The sequence below is a fragment of the Anguilla anguilla genome, chromosome 17 (assembly GCF_013347855.1).
Source record: "Anguilla anguilla isolate fAngAng1 chromosome 17, fAngAng1.pri, whole genome shotgun sequence".
NCBI lineage: Eukaryota > Metazoa > Chordata > Actinopteri > Anguilliformes > Anguillidae > Anguilla > Anguilla anguilla.
In genome coordinates this window covers 27659679-27667313 of record NC_049217.1, presented here as the reverse complement: position 1 = coordinate 27667313, position 7635 = coordinate 27659679, and positions in this window count along the sequence as shown.

The following is a 7635-nucleotide window of genomic DNA, read 5'->3' as shown; positions in this document are numbered from 1 at the left end:
AGCTATTTTAATTACATACGGAGGATGCCAATTTCCCACTTCACAGATAACGGTGATCAGTTGTTACAGATCAGTTGTAATGCGGTCCCACTTTTGCACATGCTCAGACCACCAAAAATGAAGCTGAAGCTCATGCTCTCTCTTCCGATCAGCAAATAGTTTCCTAAGGCAGTTTTAAGTGATGCATATTACATCAAACACACTGCATGTTGATGTCAAAACACTATGCTGGGTTGCTAAATGCTAAACCCCTCTTCGGTCCCTTCAGAGAAGGTCTGTGTGAACGAGCCACGTGTAGAGCTGCTCCTGACACTGAAAATTGCACAATTGCAATGACCTGTGCGAACCACTAGAGGGTAGTATTGTTTCTGGGGAGAATGAATTGGACAATTAGAGCTGATATAGAAATAAGCAAAGCAAAAGTTTCAAAACGCATTGTCCCTCCATCCATATTTATCTTAATATATACATATAAACGGACAAAATTCCACACGAGCACACACAAACACGCAAAAACCCAAACACATACATATACACACACACACACACACACACACACACACACAGCGAGCCCCATTTTGTTTGGGACAGACATATTTTTTCTTGATTTGGCTCTGTTCTGTACTCCACAAGATTAGATTAGTAATAAAACACTTCACATGTGGCTAAAGTGCGGATTCTCAGCTTTTATTTAAAAAAATTTAGTTGAATTACAAAGTATTTTGACTATGACCTCTGAACCATGACACTGCCTGCCTGCACCATTGTCTCTGCTGATCAGGGTGCGTTTTGCTGGAAGGGGTTTCTTTGGTTAAGGTTCTGGACACACCTATCTAATTAACATAATCCCATCTAATTAACATACTCTCACCATTCTAAGATCCATACTCCCGGAGAAGCATAGTCCCTCCCCCCTTTATAAAATTGCAGAGATAAACGAAACAAAAGTCAAAAGTATCTTTGGAAAGTGGTAAAAAGGCACACACAGACATAAGACACACGTGTGCACACACGTAACAGGGAGGAGGAGACAGTGCTGTTCATTCATCTTCTTTCTCTCTCTCTCCCTGTCAGTCTCTCGCTCTCTCTCTATGTGCTGGCTTGGGTACTGCAGTATCACCGCGACCGCGGTGATGTCATCCTGCTGTTGCCAGGACACAGTGCCACACGGCACTGAGCAACGAGGATGAGTCACCCGTGAGTCATCCCGCATCTGCATGCATGCTCACAGACATGCACACAGACAGACAGACAGACAGACAGAGGCACAGATGGATGGGTGGCACAGACAGAGGAAGGTGCTGGACAGAGCCTCTCTTGATATTTGAGATATGACCTTTGTGGGTGGATTTCGAGAGACCCCCCCCCCCCCCCCCATCCGTTATCTTACCCGCTTATTCCCGTTCAGGGTCGTGGGAAGTGCTGGAGCATATCCCAGCATGCATTGGGCAGGAGGCAGGAATATAGTTCGCCAGTCCATTGTAGGGCACACACATCACTCATATACTCATACCAAAGGGCAATTTAGACTCTCCAATTAACCGGAGTACCCGGAGGAAACCCACCCGGACACGAGGATTCGAACCAAGGACCTTCTTGCTGTGAGGCAACAGTGCTACCCCCACTGGACCCCTTGAGAGACCTCAGATCACCCTAACCCTAGCAACACTAATTGCAACTGGAAAAAATCATGAATATTGATCGGGATATAGACTTCAACACTCTCTCTGACCATCAACATCTCCCAGTGAAGTCTTGTGTTGTCCTTAAATAACCCCCCCACCCCACCCCACCCCACATCCTAGCAACCAGCCGCAGTATAGAGCAGCACGCAGAGGGGAGGTGGGCGGAGTCTCAGCCTCCCCATAACGACTCGGCCGCCAGACGTCAGCGCGACAGAGACCGCCCGCAGGGCTCCCGCCGGTGGTCCCCGGTCACGTCTGCCACGTCTGCGCCGGCTGAGCCAGTGCGTCACACAGCGAAGGGCAAACAGAGGCTCCTTACGCAACCCGTCCCAACGACAAGCTCACCGAGACAGTTCTGTAAAGAACTAGAGCGGTTACATATTTCACATGTTACAGTGATCAGATGTACCTGTGTGTGTGCAGGTAGAGACACACACACAAACACACACACACACACACACAGACACATATACACACAGACATACAGACACACACACACACACACACACACACACACACATATACACTCTCTCACACACACACACACGCACACATACACACAGACACATATACACTCACACACACACACAGACACACACGCACACACACACACAGACACATATACACTCACACACACACACAGACACACACAGACACACTCACACACACACACACACACACACACGCACACACACACACACACACACACACACACACACACACACACACACACCCACCCACACACACAGGACCAGTGCTTCAATACGCGGAATCCCACTTCACAGAAGTAATCAATTCTCAGCACGTCCTATGACTCACTAAGAGAACAAAACAGCCACAGATATTCACGACCTATCACACGCCATCATTTTGAAAATAATAAGATGGAACAGACTGACCAAACAATCACTGGCACATTAACTTACGCAAATAAATGCACGTTTAACTGCACTGTTGTACTGTATAACGTGACCAAACACAGAGACACTTTTTTAAAACCACAGGAAAAAATAGTATTTTTATTGTAATACAATGAGTCTCTCCCTCTCTGTTTCCCTCTCACGTCCATAACACTTGAATCAAATCACTGCTTCTGTCTTTCTTTTTTTTGTTGTTTCTTGAGATATTGCTCAGTCTGGGACTACACAGGGCCTTAACACATCACGGTGGGGAGGAAGAGAGAGGGAGCAAGAGGAAAAGAGGAAGAAGGGAGGGAGCCAGAGAGAGGACTGGCAAGGCTTAACAGCTTCCTCACTTGAACTGCTGAATGTTGTCAGTCAAACGGGGACACACTGCTTTTTACCCAGAGACCGGCCTCCTAAATCCTGTGTGGGGGTTGTCCAGTCAGGGTGCAGTCCAGGATGAAGTGAGAAAATGTTTAACCTAATCATGAGGAGCAGGGCAGCTCGGGTGATTGTGCAATTCCACCTGTTCGTCGCGTCGTACTTGGCGAGAAGAGGAGTTTAAGGTCACACAGTTGTCCTGACTTGAGTTACGGCAAGTAACATTTGCCCCACCCCCCCCTCCCCCCCACCCCCTCATGGGTGTGGTGGTTTCCTCATATGTTCCAAAAAAAATGATCTGGAGGAAAATTTTGTGCCATCCACCTTTTACATATTACTTACTAACGGCTGAAAAGTTGCGTATTTAATTTCATGCGTATTTAATGTGTTTATTTCGTACATCATTAATTCACGTTAACAGCTACCTTAGTTAATGGCAATTCACGTGACCTTATTGTAAAGTGTTCTTGACCCTTGTTCTGTGGGTCTGAGTCACAGTGGGACAGACTGTACAGGACCTGAAATATTTACCACGGCCGTTACAAACGCAGGGAAGAAGGCTATTATAGCCTCCAGCAAGCAGCACCACCCTGTTTCGCTAATAAGCTGAATAAACCAACACCGGTTGGTTTAGATCTTTTCCTCTCGAAAAAGATCTAAATTATACTGGGTGGTAGTCTAATAATAAATTTGTCCTCCAGTCTAATGGAACAACACTGTGCGATAAGCAGGCTAATTTGGAGGGTAAGAGCGACCTTTTGAATGCTAATTTAGACAGACCTGCATGTGCTTGTCAAATCAGGTGTCTTTATTTACAAGTCTATATTTCCAGCACCGGGATGGCATGGGTTTCATTTCGCGTTCCAAGTGAAGGAGAAAACATATGAGCTATATATAGCTACATATTTATATATACATCGCATAAACAGTTAGCCCGTCCACACACAAGCACGCGCGCGCACGCACGTCATCCAGCATCCAATCATAAATAACTTTACGCGGACCCTCTTCCTGCGAAATTACAGGCGTGACGTGTCACATTTTGCGCAGCTAGGCTACGTTGGAATACGGACTACGTGTGGCTCATTGAAATGTGCGCTATATTTCATGGTTCGTGTCTTGTACGATTCGTAGAATAATGATAGTCGAATCATTGCTAGAATAATATCCGGCACGACAAACATACTAGAGTGTGTGCCCCTGCCTCAACATAACCGACTCCCCCGTTTTTAATTAATCTGTATCCGCCACTAGGTGGGGCTATTTCTGCAAGACAACCTGCCGACGGAACAGGTCGTTGGGATCCTCTCAGCTCAGTGCACTCAAAAACCGGAGGCTTTTCTTCGCCAAATCCGCCGTTCGCTTGGGAAGAGCAGCATTGCACAATACATGACATGACTCACCCGTTCCAGGCAGAGGCCCCTGCCCTGTGCAAGCGGCACATTCTGTGCGAGGCGTTTGGGATGAAGGAGCAGACACTGGGGCGCAGCCCCGCCCCCCTGGTGATGCCCTATCCTGCCGTCCCGTGGCCTGCTGCCACTGTGCCCTCCAAGGCAAGGAGCCAGCACCCCCAAACCCCCCGCCACCACCATTATATGTAAGAAAGAAAGAGAATGAGTTGGGCAACTTGTAACAGATAACCGCACGTGTGCCTATCTAATGTTTGGGCAAAAGCAGCTTGCTGTGATGTGGGTTCTGCACTATGTTATGTGAAACCCCTGAGATGGTCAAAAGCATCATATATTAGGCAGCAACCCATCAACACAGCGAACACAGTGCCAGTGACATTAACCACCTCACATCACAAAAGACTGATCAAAATTATACTGGATGGTAGTTTAGAGCAAGTCAGACTAAAGGGACAGGAGAGGAACTGGGAAGAGAGATAAAGGGACAATTTCACACGTACTCCCTTCAAAGAGACACGCTGGCCGTCTATGAGTGAGACTCTAGCTGTGACATCACTGTTAGGACCAAGGGTTTGGGCAGGGGGGGGGGTGGCTACTGACTATAGCAGTCAATGGGCCATGGAGCTGCCCGCCCGCCCGCCTGCCCCCCGCCCCCCTGCCTGAGTGGATCACTTAGAGATGCAGCATCTGCAGGACACGGCTATTTTAAGCCAGAGAGAGGGAGAGAGAGAGAGGGAGAGAGAGAGAGCGTTATTGATTTTCCCCTGTCGGCTAACATTTAAGGCCTGCACTCTCCTTCGGCTACGTTCAAGATGATTAATCTTTATATGGCTCATGGGGGGTGGGGGGTTGGTGAGTGAGGGAGAGTGAAACAGACAGAAACAGAATGGAGGAGGAGAAGAAAAGTGATGGCAGACAGAGCGGGAGAAGAGAGAAAGAGACAGAAAGAGTGCTGGAAAATGGAGAGAGAAAGAGGAGAGAGAGCAAGAGCAGAGAACAAAATGGGCGTGAGAAAGAGAGACGGACGACGAACTTGCGCAAGAAACAGCATCTGGGAACAAACATTTGGGAAAAACCCATGATTCTCTTCTCCTTCGGCACATTGCATCATTTCGTTTGGATAGTTTAGCTGGACAGGGAGAGCAAGGGTTCCCCTTTATCCAACATACTGGCATCGACTCAGGACACGATAGAAATCACAGCCTACAGAAAGAAGGGAAAATAAGAGGGACATCTTTCAGGAAATCAAACCCAACGCTGATCTACCAGATAATGAGTCATTAAAAACAACGTACCAGTTGGGAAGACACACAGTATAAATGTTGATAGCTTAAAGGGAACATGTTTGTGATCTAGAGATCAGATTTTACTTCTGGCCCAGGGTTGAATTGCATAAACAAGTGCGCTGAAATTAATTTCACTTTGCACGTTGTTACACACTTTAACCACCAGAGGGAAGCCAAGCATAATAATTAGGCCATTAAGCTATGCAAACATTGTTTTGTCCAAAATATTGACACGGGCGAGTGTCTTTTTTGTGTTCAACGGGTTGCATTTCAACAAGAGGCTGCTTTAGTAGTTTCGAAGCAATCACATTCACGCTCAGTTGTATATATATATTAACAATGCAGGGTTTTCCATGTGAACTGCAAGCTTTGCATTGTCCCCACAGTGTGAACTAACTTAACAGGGTTAGCCCGCAACTGAATAGACGGCTGGTGGTCGGTTTTATAACATACCTCCCTGACTTACGTTCTGCCTTCAAGAATGATTAATTGGTGAAATGAAATATCTTCATCAAAGCAGCGGGTTTTTCTTTTTTTAAAACATTTTTTAATTCTTTTTTTTTTTAACGCAGGACAAGTCCAGAAACGCGGTTCCCTGCTGACGTGCGGTTAAGGACACGGCGTCTCGGCGCGTGCTTGCGTCCGGGCAGTTGCGCGCGACGTAGCGGCGTAGCTTCGCAGCGCAGGGAAGGCGGTCCTCGCTCTCTTTTTTTGGGGTGTGGGGATTGGGTAATCCGATTCACAGAACCATTTACAACCATTTGCCTCTCAACCCCCCACCCTCTTCTGTCCCCCCCCCCTCTTTTTCTTTTCCTTTTCCTTTTTTTTTGATGGAGCGCAAGCCTGTTGCCAGGCAGGCAGTGCGACAGTTGCCATGGGAACCCTCGCAGACCAAGCTTGGAGGGAAGAGGTTTGGAGGGTTCAGGGTATGGGAGTGGGGGGAGGGGGAAGTAGGGGACTAGGGGAGAGGGGAGAGGGGAGGGGGAAGGAGGGGTTCAAGTTCAAGGCCAACGTCTGCAGTCTGTTTTATTTTTTTTGCCTCACTGAACCAGGGAACAAAGGAGAATGGAGAGAAGGAGTGAAAGAGGGAAGGGAAGACGTGTGAGAGGCCAGGATCTTCCCTCTCTTTACAGTATCAGACGAAGGCTCTTTCCACACAAAGAGAGTCACTGTGGGGCACCACGTGCAAATTCGACACTCACCCCGACCCCTTTGGTGTCCCCCACCTTCAAATTTCATGTCAAAATAATTCTGTACATTTGGCTACACTTGCGGCTAGTAGTCTTTACTACATGGTAATGTTGAATTGATTAATAAAAATTAAAAAATAACATTTTCAAAAAAGCATTCAACATCTGCCCCCAGTCCTGCCTTTGTCACCGTGTATGAATCAGCAGTGCTCGGCAGCGGCAGGCTGACCCCACACCTGCAGAAACGACTGCAGGATTTGCAGAAAGTGCTGTAATTAAACACACAGGGACATGAAGGAGATTAGCGTGGAGGCGGGGCCTTTGAGAGAGAGAGAGTGTGTGTGTGTGTGTGTGTGTGTGTGTGTGACATGCAGACACATATACAGACACACACACACAGACACATATACATACACACATATACACATGCACGCACATATACACACACACGCACACACACAGGCTTATAAATTATTGGCTCCATTTACCCTGTTTTAACCGTCATGCAGATGAAAGGCTGAGAGCTCACACCCTCCCGCCATCCTGCTCCAAGCCCTCACCCTCCCGCCAACCTGCTCCAAGCCCTCACCCTCCCGCCAACCTGCTCCGTTATCTCCTGAGGGAGGAAACAGGCCAGACTAGGCGGAATTTGTTTATGATTTTTCAAATGCATTAACCTAAATTTCCTTCACTGCACACTCTCTTTCAGGGATGTAAAGCGCAGTTTGACTTCATTAGCAGTGTAGTAGTTCCCCAGTGGAAACGTACTGGGCACTGGACCG